Source organism: Neopsephotus bourkii, unplaced genomic scaffold, assembly GCF_033783945.1.
Source record: "Neopsephotus bourkii isolate Nb327-2 ecotype Australia unplaced genomic scaffold, CSIRO-AGI_Nbou_v1 NB_114, whole genome shotgun sequence".
Lineage (NCBI taxonomy): Eukaryota > Metazoa > Chordata > Aves > Psittaciformes > Psittacidae > Neopsephotus > Neopsephotus bourkii.
Window position 1 is genome coordinate 92042 of NW_026900631.1, and position 14855 is coordinate 106896.

The 14855-nt window shown below is 42.6% G+C and overlaps 1 protein-coding gene across 2 annotated transcripts in view; it reads right to left on the reverse strand.

Moving 5' to 3' along the window:
- DISP1 (dispatched RND transporter family member 1) overlaps nucleotides 1-8473 on the reverse strand; it is an 86757-nt gene extending 78284 nt beyond the window's left edge. The window contains exon 1 of one of the 2 annotated variants that reach the window (XM_061364941.1): nucleotides 8342-8473. The gene's annotated coding sequence lies outside the window, so the exon portion shown is untranslated. Of the gene's footprint in view, nucleotides 1-8288; nucleotides 8307-8341 lie in introns of those variants that run through there. The other variant, XM_061364913.1, reaches the window with a different exon arrangement.
- Nucleotides 8474-14855: the final 6382 nt, after the last annotated feature.

Sequence of the window (14855 nt, forward strand, 5' to 3'; positions counted from 1 at the left end):
TAGGCATAAAAGGATGCTTTTAGTATCAAACGCGAATGAACAGAGAGAGGAAGAGCTGAGCCTGTAGAAAAACCTCTTGAGACAGAAACACTAATGTGAACAGCTTGCTGTACAGTATAACACCTTTGTATCCTGCATTGCTACTACTTACCCATATTTGCCTTCTAATCTTTATTCTACAATTGTTTAACATAACTTTGTCTCAGTGACATAAGTTTTGTCTCAGTGTAAATCATAACCAAATTTACAGAAAGAAAGCCATCCCTTAATGAAAGTGTGAAGCCAGGAATGTTAACTATTTTCCTCAGAAAAGGTTTATCCAAATCTTGTCCCAAAAGGTTGCAACCAAATGACTTCTTCCAATATTTTCACCACTCAGCTCTTTCATTAGTTGTCTGCACCCTAATTTACTAAACATTCAATAGCCCCTTTTGGTAAACTTGGGAAGCTAGCCTAAGCAAGTAGTTTTCTGCTGGCATAGCACTTTGTGTAGTCTTATGCCCTGAACTCATAAGCAGTATTAAGTTCTGATTCCTATTTCCCAACAAGTGCCGTCACCCTCACCTAGAGCACTACCCACAGTAAGAGCACAGCTGCTGCATGTGGCAGGCACATCTAACTAAACTACTTGATACCATTAATTACAGACAGCCTCTCAGGAAGCCGGTATATACAAGTCTAAGTCCACCAAAAGAAGGTAACTCAGAAAGGAAACTAGGCCGTGAAACAAAGCTGCTGCACCAGTTCCCACCACCCCCACCTGCCATTCTCCATGCCATAACCACAAGCGCTTGTTTTGGTCCACGTTTTACTACACTAAACAGTATATTGATAGAAGATGACCCAGAAGCAGCTCACACATAAGAGATAACTACCAAATATTTACTTTGTTCAATCACTTACGGCATTTCTGTTCCCTACTCTGCCCGTCATTCTGCTTAGAGCTGTAACACAATGGAGAAAACGCAAACATGAACACAAGTTTCCAGTAAAAGAAAAAAGATACCATAGAACATCCTCTTAACAGGGTTGTCAAAAGAGCTGGCATTAAGCCCTGAAGAGCAACACAGTAATCATTTTGGGATATCATTCAGACCACTGTTACCAGTTTACTTAACTTGGAACCTCTGATACTAAGGCAGTGACCACCAGACCCCTTCCTGCAAGGGGAGGGAAATACTGAAAGGTCAAGTAGACAAGAGAGAGCTCTGCTAATTACTGTTGGACCTTAAAAGCAGGAAGAAGCTTCAGTGTCTCCTAATCCCATTATTACAGCTCCAGTTTGTGGGTTTGACAGATTTAGCAGCCTAAGTTCTAAATGCAGCAAGGAACTCTGAACAGTATTCAAATTGACTTTGGGGTTAGAGGAAAAGATGCCAATTTAAGAAAAACCAAAGACATGTTTGGCACAAGCAAACGGATGCTAGTTTCTCCTGCCTAGATAGTAAATAAATAGAAATTCATATACTTCTGAAAGTCAGTAACTTCTTTATTGTATATGTTACTGATAAATCCATGGCAAAGATTAGTTAGAGCTTTGCAAAGATTTTGAAAACCTAAGAAGAGAGGGATAAGCCTCCCCTAATCCATCCACCATCACACATCAGTGATCAAAATCTTTTTGCAAAAGAAATCATATTAAAACCCCTCCATTCCCCCAGAAAGCTGTTTGGGTTGTAGAACTCAACCATATCCAAGGCAATAACAAACAGCCATGTGACCCTCTCGTGGAAAGGCCATGGAAAGAAAATAAATCTGTCTGGAGTTTGTGTTGGCCAAGGCAAATCAATATACTTAGTCATAACTCACCAGCACCACTTACAAAGCAAGTAATTGTTTTCCCACTAATGCCATCTCTACCAGTTTTTAACAGAGAACAAGTTGCCAAAGCACTGGGTTTGCAGCAAATCTTAAACTGGCTTTACTTAACATCACATGAAGCAGAGAAAAACTTTACTGATGCAACAGTTCAGCAGCTACATGATAAGAAAAAGCCAGTTATGGTTCACAGTCAATCACAACACTGCTTTCTTCAGCTGTCTTCATGTATAAACATTACTACCCAATGACACATTTACAGATATTACACTCCAAACCCCTTGATACAAATCTTATTCCTTTTGTAAAGTTTCATTGGCAAAGAAAACCCATGACGACTAATTCATGCCCCAAAAATTTCTAGCACTATTCAGGATATTAGACTTTATTGTCTCAGAAGTGAGTTCTAAACTATGTTAATGATCTTATTTTTAGTTTTAATAATGATTTGGGGTTTAATTCCATTATGTTTTTATAAAGGTACCAGCATGACATACATTTCACATGATTTAACTTCAAAGGGATCAGATTAAGTTACTGAATTCTTGCAATACCTACTCCAGTTTTTTTATGGTATTAAAGAAGCTATCAACAATAAGTGAGAACATATGTTTAAGACTAGGGTAAAGTTTATTCCAAGAGGCAAAAATTCCCTTCAGCTTTATAGAGTTATTTTGAAGAGCATACGTATTAAAGAAAGTATTTTAGCTTACTTACATATTCAAACTCTGTGGCACACCACTCTGGAATTTTCTAAGCCCAAAACATCATAACTGCAGCAATCTTTAATTAATTACTTAGTTCTCAAAATCCCCCTCTTCCTTCCTCCAACAAAAAGATATCTCCACATCACCCAGTGTTTTATGCAACTTCAACAACTGCTGCCCAACAAGGGTGTTTCAATATTTGGTACTTTTACCTTTAGAAATGGATCCATCCTCTCTGCTCTGTTATGGAGCATACTAAACCTTTCTGTTTACTTTCAGCAAACAGAAAGGGCAGAAAATTCCTCAGAAAGGCTTTTAAGTTCACATCAAGCCTAGAAGAACCTTCAGTCCAAGTCTCGAGGTATCAAGCACCTACTGTGTGCTTATTACAACTAATAGGAAAATTCAAAACTCTGAAGATCACAAATGAGGCCTAGCACATAAAAGGAACCAGGCTCCCAATCCCCCAGTTTTAATTTCAGTGCTACCCTGAAGCACAAGTGTAATCTGAGCTGTATCATTCCACTTGCATTCCAGGTAGAATGGATTTTGTGTTTACAAAATGTGTCTTCTCAAACCTCACTACTGATGGTCCATCCTGTGTATAAATGTTTAATCACGAAAGGCAGCCTGAACACGTACCAGTGGCAAACGCATCTTCCCTAAGCTAAAACATAGAAAAATCCTTATCCATTTTAAAGCAGTCTTAAAGAGATGTACCTTGAAAGAACCAGTTTCTTAAGTTAGTCATTTTAACGTCTAAAATACTTTTAAGGTATACTCATTGATCAGACAGGTCCAAGTTACAGGAAGATGATGCTGCTGTACTTACTCAAACTTGAAACAATGCTCATCCATACTCTCTTCAAGCATTAGGAAAAACAACAAATGTGATGCTTCAAAAAAGCAAGCCACAAGCACGATATTAGCTGTGGTAACAAACCTTACTGCCTTTGAGACTTACTCCTTGGTACAGATCCAACAGGCATGTCTTATCACATGCAAGGATGGCAATGGCATAGAGAAATACCAGGAAGTCTAAAACAAGGCTGTTTACAGTCCTTGACCAACCTTGGTTAAATAAAGGCAGAAGATAAGGAATTAAAGCTCTAGGGGAGGCAGAGATTCTGGACAACCCAGGAATAACAATAGTTTAGCTCCTAAACACTATGGCTCTGCACAAGAAAGCAATACTGCTGAGCATGCAGGCTTCACCCAGGAAAAATAAACTGGTTTCAGATGCCAAGGCAAGCATTTTCTCCTATTAAAGAACTTCCCATTTTATCTGCATGTCAAGTTCATTAACAGAGAGAGACTATATAAGACTCAAACACAGAATCCATCTGCTAATAGTTATGGCTTAAATTAGTAATTTTTATAAATTTGTGCTCTATAGCACGAGTTATGTTATAGTACAAGACAGCACAAGAGGTTTTTTTATCATCCTGCATTTGTCTGTTCCTACAAAAACAATGCTACCAATTAGGATACAGAGCAAGATCATTCTTCAGAGACTTGAGCACAGAAAGCTAACGTTATTTCAAGTCATATGTTGACTATACCAACACACCAGAAAGCAAGTTTTTCACCTCTCCCACATAGGATAAAGATAGGGGGTAGGAACAAAACCAGGGAGTGCAGAAGTGTGTTTAATTCACAGCTTCTGTAGGCTGAGCATTCTGTGACCACCACTCCAGGTTCTGCACCACTGACGACAATAAGCATGTCACTTTACCATGTCCCACATGAGGCTACCTGCACCTCTCACTCTGGGCTACATTTCTTAAGCTGTCTCCATACCACAAGTCCCCCAGTTCCCTACCTCAGCACTCAGGTTTTCCCCTCCCAGGGACAGGCTACAAATGGTCCTATACTCATTTCCATCCAACAAATAAAAAAACAACCAAAACACCTTTCACATTTATAAAACTGCTTCACACACCACTCAGGGTTTCCCAGCCAAGGAATCCTTGCTGTTATTGGAGCTTTCACCAACTCAGCTGGACTGTGCTCTTTGCTGCCCAGACCATTTCTCAAAAGCTCCTGACTTACTGGATTTGCTGTTTCAAAAATTACATGCGGGAGGGGGGAAAAAATCACCTTTTTGACTACTACAAGCCTCAAAAATCAGAATTCATATGGAAAACTCATGTGGCTGATCTATTAAAGCCAAGCCACATGCAACAGCAGCATTGATGTATCACACCTCAAGAAGAGATCCCCTTAAAAGGGTAAGTTACTGTAACAGGGATCTCATTTGTACAATAAAGCTAAAAAGTATATTGCTTTCAACAAAATACTCATCTGTTAATAGTTATTTGTATTAAAAACTTCAGGGTCAGACAAGCAATAGTTACGGATTTAGACTAGTTTAGCATTAGCCTCATTGAAAGCACGATTTAGAGGCTACAGCCTACTCTTACACCAAAATGAAAGCAACCTGCTTTCTTAGGGCAGAAAAGCAACCTGCATTTTTTCCTTTTAATATAAGAACATTTTCACACCTTCCAATACTGTTTAATTTTTGCTGCACTTCACACCAAAGCCCAGATGACTTTGTAAAAACCATTCACAGGAAGTCACACTAAACTCATAAATACCATATGGTCACTGAACAAGAAAATAGCCAAAGCAAATGAATGTCATTGATCACTTTCAAGAGAGATAGTTGTAGGCTTGCTAATTATTTGAGGTGCTTATTATGGATTTCAAAGTTTGGAAGTAATTCTATACTTCTATTCTAGCCAGTAAATCAATCATCTCTGTTAAAGGCTTAGAGTAAAAGTAAAGCTTATTGCTCAAATCTATGGTCAACATATGAGAAACATTACTATGAAAGCCATTCAGAAAGCCTCCTCATGGGAAAGGGTAACATTATGAGAACTAAGTGTTTTCACATGTTCTTTTACCTTTGTTCTTTTATAGTCTTATTTTTCACCTCTTCTACGGCAAGATTTTTTTTGGAGACTACTAATCTGAATTCCATCTCTTTCTTCTTAAGGCCCCTTAGGACTGCTCTCCCCCATCAATGTCTTTTGTTCCTGCTACAGTAATTCTCCAATCAGTCAAAAATAGTTTCACATGGCATTCTCCAACAGAGTTGGAATCTGCAGTGGTAGCAGATTTGGAAAGAAGTGAGAAGGAAAGAATTTGAAGGGGGAAACCCCTCCATTCTCAGCAGTGTTGTAAGCTTGTCTGCTGAAAAATGGAGAACAAGCTTTATCCTGCAGTCGTAACATTAGTAAGCAAGAGAAGGCTTCAAACTGAAGCTAAGGTGCTGCTCTACACACAGGAAATCCCAGACACCAACACTGTTCTCTCCCAGGTTCCATGAAGGCAAAAAGTCACAGCTGCTGCCCTATGTATTGCAAATAACCTTAACTCTGCTACAACAAGTTCAAAAGCAGGGTAAAAAAAAAAATAATTTGCAATGACTGGGGCTTCCATTTATTCCCTACATACAGACAATGCCCTCCAAAAGGGGCAAAAATCCCTCCTTCTCAAGTTATGCTACAAAGTCTCAAACCCTAACAGAGTCTTCCATATTTTGCACCAGTAAACTATCCAGTCCCAATTTCAACATCCGTCTGCTTTTAACTGACGTACACATTTAAGCTTCTAATGTCACAGTAACTGTGTCCTCAACCCAGGCTATTATATTACTACAGGATATTACTCACTTTGCTGTAAAGGACAAAATAAATCTTTCTGCAGAATCTGATTTTCCTTTCTATTTAATGACTTCAAATATATCTCATACTACAATCATGGTGTAGTTCAAGCATTCTATGCCTGAACACTAGAATATTAGTGTCAAAGGCTGTTGTGTTTTGTTACTGCAAGCTTAACCTTTAAAAATCACTACTTATGCAAAAAAAAGAAAAAAAAAAAAAAGACCCTGGATGCTTGTCTGCCTCTTTAATTTATACCTCGGTTCACTTGTACATTCAGCATCCCAATACTAGCTGCAGTTTCTGGGAGCTACTGAAAAACTGAAAAAGCACAAGTAATTTATTTTACATTCATGGTAAAATAAATAGAACTTGTCAACATTATAAACACTGTAACATACTGTGAATGTTTATAAGCATTGCTGTTTGAGTCAACAATTTAGTGATTACAAACACAAATATCTGCCACAAGAGTCTACAAATGCCCATGTTTTAAGTGTTTATATTTTCCCAATACTCATTTCCCCACTACAAACATTTTCACACCCCCTTGTATGTTTCACACTGTATCTCTTCCACTTCCATCACTTCAGGCTGCTCGCTTCAGACTCTTACCCTCTGCCCCATCAGGAAATCCCATCTTCTTCCCAGTCTTTATCTGTCCCAGCTGCTATCTTGCACCTTTATTCCCATGCAATTCCACCAGACAGCACTTCTAAAGCTGAGCACGTTTGTAAGCCCACTGACAATCTGGATGCCTTATCCTAAGTTACAGGTTTAGAGTCTATAACAAGCTGCTTGCAATTCTGATCAGACCACTTTTGTTCATTTAAGACACTCATACACTACAGACACACTTTGACTAACTACAGGTTTTCATCCCTCCCTTGAAAAGAGCTGGCTCTCATTTGCTGACATACAACATGAACTACCAACCATTCTGCAAAACCCTGTTTTTCACTCTTATCCAGAAGCTGAGAACACAGACGGAGTGCCCTACTGCCTTCCTCACAGAAGTGTTTCCAATTAAACTACTAATACCCTCTCCTCTTCTACTGGGAAAAGGATGGGAAGAGACCACCAGGTGAGCTATCCTTCACAGGGGGTCTGGAAGCAGGCACAGTGACAAGTGGCTGCAAGGCTGCAGATGCCATCACTAGAAACACAGGAACTGGTTATTTGCACTGAATCCAGAAACTAAAAGTTTGTACACTACTCATCACAGACATACCTCTGGACAGACCTCTGCCTTAAGGGTCTCACCAATGCACCTCCAGTGCTTGCCCATCATCACTGGAAGCAAGGCTTCAGCAGCTATCAGAGTACTGGCTTGTGCAGACAGAAGTCGGGAGTTAACCATACCTTAATTTGTTGAGACAAAGGGTGCCACAAGTACGACTGCCTGTGAGCCTTATGTTCTCACAATCTTTGCTCTTAACAGTTAAACTAGGCAACTACAAGCAGTGTATTCCTGAACAAAGACCAAAAGCCAACGAAAGGCTGGTCATGATTCAGAACTAAAAAAGTTGAGTATCTGAACACCTTTTGTAAGAAACAAACAAAAAAAGGCCCCAGCTCCCACTGAGATAAACACAAAAATCAAAAGTGGAGGTAAATAATTATTTTTTTACGTATTTTACATAATGTTTTAAAACAAAGCTCAGAGGACACACGGGCATCGCCGGCTGCCCAGCGGCTGAGAGGCACCGTGACCGGCCGCACATCTCCGCCCCAACGAGAGCTCATCCCTCCACCGCGGAGAGGACGCCAGAATCCCGCGGGTCCGCACCCTCGGGAGCGCTACCCGAGACGACGGGATTTCTCTCCTATGCCACAGCCACCTCCTCCCCGACCTGCTCCAAAGCGCAGGAGGGAGGGGGCCCCACCTGCCCTGTGGGGCTGCAGGCGGCGAGGAGCAGTCCCGGCGTGAGCCCGGCGGGGGAGAGGCGGGAGGACAGCCCGCTGTGCTGAGGGGCCCGGCTGCCCGCCGGAGCCGGCTGCGGCTGACGCGGCCGGTACCGCCCTCCCGCCGCGGGGGCCGCACACCTCAGCGGCGGAGCGCGGAGAGACCGCCCCGGCGGGCTCCTCTCACCTCACGACTTGGGGCGGGCGTGGAAAGCCGCTGTCCCGCCCGGCGGTGCGTACCTGACGGCTGCTGCCGGCGGCGCGGCCCCGGAGGCGGCTGCCCGTTGTTGTGGCCCGGGTGGCGGCAGGAAGCGAGCAGCCCCCGCGACGGCGGCGTCTCCACCGTGGCGCAGTTACCATGGGACGGACGCCCTCTCCCTCCGGAAGTCACCGCCGGGAGGGCGGGGAGCGTGAGGCGGGGAGAGAAGCCATCTTGAGTGCGGCGAGCGGCGCCTGACTTCCGCCATCTTGAGCGTGGCGCGGCCGCGGGACTCCGCGGGTTTGTCCCTGTCAGTCCTTGTCCTCCCCGGGGCAGGGTTCATCCCTGGGCTGTGTACCAGTATGCTCCGGAGGTGCTGCGAATGGAGGTTGTCTAAAACTCACCGAAGAACGGCAGCCCAAACACACAGTTTCAAAGGTATCTAAACAGAGGAAAAGTCGTATCTGGGGTTGAAATGATTCTCTTGTGTGAGAAAATTACAGTACGGAAAAGTGGAATGGGCGTAATGCTACCAGTGGAAAATATGTGGGGTTTTTACCTGGAAGAATTAAGTAAACTCCACATGGCTCACTCAGCAGCCGTCCTGTAGCTTGAGGTGGCCATAGAGGATCTGTGGCACCACAGTGAGACAGGGAGCATGGTGGAAGGAGAGCAGCATAATGGCAGCCCAGTTTGGGTCCTCTGCCTCCCCATGGTTCCAGCAGCCAGGGCAACCTTGATCATAAAAAGAAATGTTAATATTGTATATAAAATTACATATACAAAAAATTATATCTGGGTGGGTAAATCCAGTGCTGAAATTCTAGGAAAACCTTGCTACGGCCATAACTGCGTCATATGCTTTAGCTTTTAATTACATGACTGTATACCATCTTGTCCCAAAGGACCTGTGCCTCATTAGTGCACAGAATGGGCAGAAATATGGTTGTGTTGTTACTCAGAGATGTGATTTCCTCACCTTTGAGCACTTGCTTTTGCTGTTAGGATAAAAGTACAACTTTAAAAACTAGAATAAAACACTGGGTAATCTGCAGTGATCCCTTTCACAAGCCAAACTGTCACACTGTCATACCATTGCAAGGGTAATTCGCTCTGTAGCACATGAAACACTGACAAGTCAGGCTATTGATAGTTTGAAAGTCAGAGCCTGCAGCCTGAGTCAGAGACCAGCCCCCCCCCTTCCTCCTCGTTCTTCCTCTAGGGTTCACTTGGCATGGTTTTTATTAAAGGCTTGCTTTAATCTTGAGTTCTGGCTCAGACCTCATCCTAAATGCTAGTGGCATGTCTCCTGTATCAGCACAGGAGTTTGCGTTTGGTCAGGCAGGGGTAGGATCAGAGCATGAAGTGCTGTGAAGTTGATGTTTTTAACTCCGCCAAGTCTGGCACTAGAGACACGCTCTGGGAGCACAGTGGTGAATGGGAAAGAGCACATGAACTTTGTAGGAGGTTTCCCTTCTACAAAGCAGCATAAGCAAGCGTTAGAGGAGAAGCTCCAGCCCCTCTGGCTGCAGAGGGACTTTGCCGCCAGGCCTTGTTGCTTTATATCATGTTCTGCCACCTCATTTCTAATTGTGCCGATTTCTTCTATAGGCTCAAGCAACTACTGAGTCATGTAATATAGATTCTGTAATTCCTGTGAAACTTCCTGGTGTTTTTTTCCCACAAAATACATCTTCGTATATCATTTATGTATCATGTACATACATATCACCACCAGAAATGTAAAGTCCCTGCGTAGCCACGCCACAGCTCCTGTCTTCCAGTGCCATCTAGTGCTCTCGGGTGGAAGAGATGCTGTAACTGATGGAATTCTTCGCCATCAGGTCGATTCGATATAGAATCATAGAATAGTTAGGGTTGGAAAGGGCATAATTAACACCTTTTGGAATTGATAGATGACACTGATAGAAAGTATATTTGTTAATACAATAGTTCTTTATAAAAAAACCCCTAGATATACAGCAGTTCATATTTTCATTTTATAGCATTAAATTCCAACACAGATCTCTCATGTTATAGAATCATAGAATACTTTCGGTTTGAAAGCACCTTAAAATCATCCCGTTCCAACCCTCTGCCATGGTCAGGGATGCCTCACACTAGAACCTGTTGCCCACGATGCTGGGGCAACATTGAAATCAACATCACTCACAAATGAAACATATACATATATATATCTCTCAGTGATTTACTTCTGGATATGTTGTTCCCTGCAACTAATTAGATTGCCTCAGAAAGTAGGGGTCACCAAAAAATAAATAAGTTTTTTAATAGTACTGAAATAATTTATCACCTTGCTTCGTTTTCACTCTGCCCAAAAGCAGAAGCCATCCAGGTCAGAGTCCAGTCGAAGTTCCACTTGCAAAGTAAAACTGCAAGGCTTGGAGCAACAGATCGTTCAGTCCAACTACAAAAAGGAGCAAGGTCACTTTTGAAACAAGAGACCAAAAATGGGGGATTATCCAGAGAAAATCTGCCTTCAGTTTCTTATCTTTTCTCCCTTGATGCCTGTCTTTGCAGTAACTTCTAGTTCTTATTCTCATTCCCAGTCCACGATCCGCAATTAAATAGCTTATAACCATCGAAACACCCTTGTCTGTCTGTTACTACTTCAAAGTAGTAAACTTAAGAGACAAACATGAGTGTCTTCTAAAATCTCCCTATATTACTGTGAAGAAAGTGTTTAGTGCTAGTACAAATAATTCCCCCTTGATGATCTGAGATTCTAATTTAACATACAAATACTGAGCAGCAAATGCAATAAAACGAATATGGATACTGAATTTTATGCAATGGCTTTGTATGTACTCAGGTGCTTCGACATTTAACAAACTTTATCCTCCTTACCTGGTCATGGAAATTGGAAAGTCACTATTCTCTGAATTAGTCCATCTCAAAAGGGAACAAAGCAAGCTGCTCAGCTGCTTTCATTCCAGGGAAATTTTAATTTAATTAGAGCAATTTCAGCTCACACTTCTGGCAGCTGTGTTTATCACACTTGCTTCAAAGGATAGGAATTGGCATTGACTGACATTAGCATCAAAGCTCATTTTTTCACCCGCCCACATCCTACCAGCGCTTCTGAGTTTGCCTGTTTATTTATCACTGTAATAACACCACAGTAAATAAGATTTCATTTCAGAGCATAAATGGTTTTTGTCAAAGCATTTAGCACAGACTTCTTCTAATGTCACCGTAGAGCCCCTCATTGCAGGTTTGATAAAAAAACAGCTAGCTCTTCTTCAGAAGAGATGTTTTAAATGTTGAACAAGGACATAGATAGGAACCAGAATTTCTTTTTCTTTCTTTTTTGTCAACAACTAGGAAATATGTGTCTTTCCGCAGGGAGGGGAAGTGCTGGAAACTACCTGTCATCCCTCACGATGCAGAAGACTGCCTGAGTCCAAAGCCAGATGGTCAGGGGGGGTTTGACCTTGGGGGTTTGGGGAAACCATGTGGTACTGAAGACACAGCTCTCTGTTTCACAGCTGGTTTGTCCTTCCCACCTCATATACAGGCATGAGTACTGCCCGTTAAGGAGCGTACAACTTTCTATCACCCTTCGTGAAGTAAAAGTAGTTCCTTGCTGTTAAAAAACACCTTTTATTTCATAGTTTTGCAGCATCTGGCAAAACAGGACTTGATCTAGACTTGGAACTGATGGAACACAGGAATGAGGTAGACAGATCATATCTCAGTAGCCTCTTTTTGAGGCACATATAGAACCTGTGACACAAAAAACCAGGCACCAGAGGCATTGGCTACAAGGGATCAGCTGCCTACATTGCAACCTAACCCTAACCCTAACCCTAACCCTACTAACCCTAACCCCTACCCTAACCCTAACCCCTACACTAACCCTAACCCCTAACACTAACACTAACCCTACTAACCCAAACCCTAACCATTACCCTAACCCTAACCCCTAACCCTAACCATAACCCTAACCCCTAACCCTAACCATCCACTAACCCTAACCCTACCAACCCTAACCCTACTAACCCTAACCCTAAAAAAAACCCTACTAACCCTAACCCCAACCCCCTAAACCTAACCCTAAAGCTCGACTAACCCTAAACATAAACCTAAACCTAACCCTAACCCTGACCCTAACCCTAACTCTAAAGCTCTACTAACCCAAACCCTAACCCTAACACCTAATCCAAACCATAACCATAAAGCTCTACTAATCCTAACCCCTAACTGTAACCCTAACCCTAACCCTCACCCTAGCCCTAACCCTACTAACCCTAACCCTAACCCTACTACCCCTAACCCTAAACATAACCCTAACCCTAAACCTACAAACCCTAACCCTAACCCATAAACCTAACACTACCCCTAACTCTAATCCTAACCCTAACACAATTAACCCTAACCCTAACCCTAAACCTAACCCTAGTTCTACTAACCCTAACCCTAACCCCTAACTCTAACCCTAACCATAACCCTAACCCTACTAACCCTAACCTTAACCCTACTAACCCTAACCTTAACCCTAAACCTACCAACCCTAAACATAATCTTAACCCTAACCCATAATCTTAAATCCTAACCGTAACCCTAACCCTAACCCTAAACCTCTTAACCCTAACCCTAAACCTAACCCTAGTTCTACTAACCCCAACCCTAACCCTAACTCTCTACTATCCCTAATCCTAACCCTAAACCCTAACCCTAAACCTAACCTTAACCCTAACCCTAAACCCTAACCGTAACACTAACCTAACCCTAACATTACCCTAATAAACCTAACCCTAAACCTAACCCTAACCCTAATCCTAATCCTAACGCCGAATGCTACCCCTAACCCTAACATAACCTTAACACTAACCCTAACCCCAACCCAAACCCTACCCTATACTAACCCTAACCCTAACCCCTAACCCCAACCCCTAACCCTAACATTGACCCTAACCCCTAAAACTAAACCTAACCCTACCCTAACCCTAACCCCTAACCCTAACCCTAACCCTAAACCCTAACCCTAACCCTAAACCTAACCCTACCGTAACCCTAACCCCTAACACTAACCCTAACCCTAAACCCCAACCGTAACCCTAACCTAACCCTAACCCTAACCCAACCATAACGCTAACCCTAACCCTCTACTAACCCTAACCCTAACCCCTAACCCATAACCCTAACACTAACGCCAACCCTAACCCTACTAACCATAAGCCTAACCCTAACCCTAAGCCTAAACTAACCCTAACCCTAAGCCTAACCCTAACCCCTAACCCTAACCCCTAACGCGTAACCCTAACACTAACCCTAACCCTAACCCTACTAACCATAAGCCTAACCCTAACCCTAAGCCTAACCTAACTCTAACCCTAAGCCTAACCCTAACCCCAAAACCTAACCCTAACCCAACCCTAACCCCTAACCCTAACCCGAACCCTAACCCAACCCTAACGATAATCCTAACCTAAACATAACCCTAACCCTAACCCTAACCCTAAACCTAACCCCTAAATGTAACCCAAACCCTAACCCTAAACCCTAAACCCTAACCCTAACCCTAATCCCTAACCCTAACCATAACCCTAAACACTAAACCCTAACCCTAACCCTAAACCCTAAACATAACCCTAAGCCTAACCTTACTAACCCTAACCCTAACTCTAACCCTAACACTAACCCTAACCCTACTAACCCTAAGCCTAACCCTGACCCTGATCCTGACCCTGACCCTGACACTAACCCTAACCCTAACCCTAACTCTAGCCCTAACCCTAACCTAACCCTAACCCCTAACCCTAACTCCTAACCCCTAACCCCTTACCCTAACCCTAGCCCTGGGGTGACAGAGAGAAGCCGTTAGGGTGTGCCCCCATGGGCTTACTCGATACTTATCATCAGTAGTTTGCATAGACTCATGATTGTTCATGGGTGACAAAATACAAGTAAGAGCAGCTCTGCAAGCAAAGGGACGGTGTGGGCATTTTCTGCCTTGTGGTGAAACACCAAAACTGGTGATAGAAATGATTGATCCAGTATTCTCCCCTAGACAGTGTTATCAGCATTGGCCATAGCTGAAAGAAAAAGATCAGAGCCCTCACTTAAAGACATAATTCAGAAGGTGAACAAAGAACATCACAGCTATAAGTTGTCTCTCCAGTAGGCATATGATTCTGAAGTCAAATTTCAAAAACCAAGGAAAACAGACAAGAGAATGACTCATGGGAATAAATTTCACTGCTTTCACCACAGCATTAGTTTATCAAATCCTGGGGCTTAATAGGCAGCAGAATTCTCATCAAACAACAGTTTTGTATAATGGAAATCATTTATGTTTTGGTATTTTATCCGGTGCATAGAAGCCTGTGGAGTGTGCCATCTTAGCTGGAACATTTATTGATGCTGACCACAGGTTTATACAGGAGGAGTTGAAAGGTGAAGAATTCAACTCTCCAGTGATGAAATTAGGAAGAAACAGAAATGCCAATGAAATGGGACACTCGGCAGCCTGTGAGAAAGTGATGGAAAATTCACAGCTTTCAATCACCTACAGCACTTGTTATGCAGAAA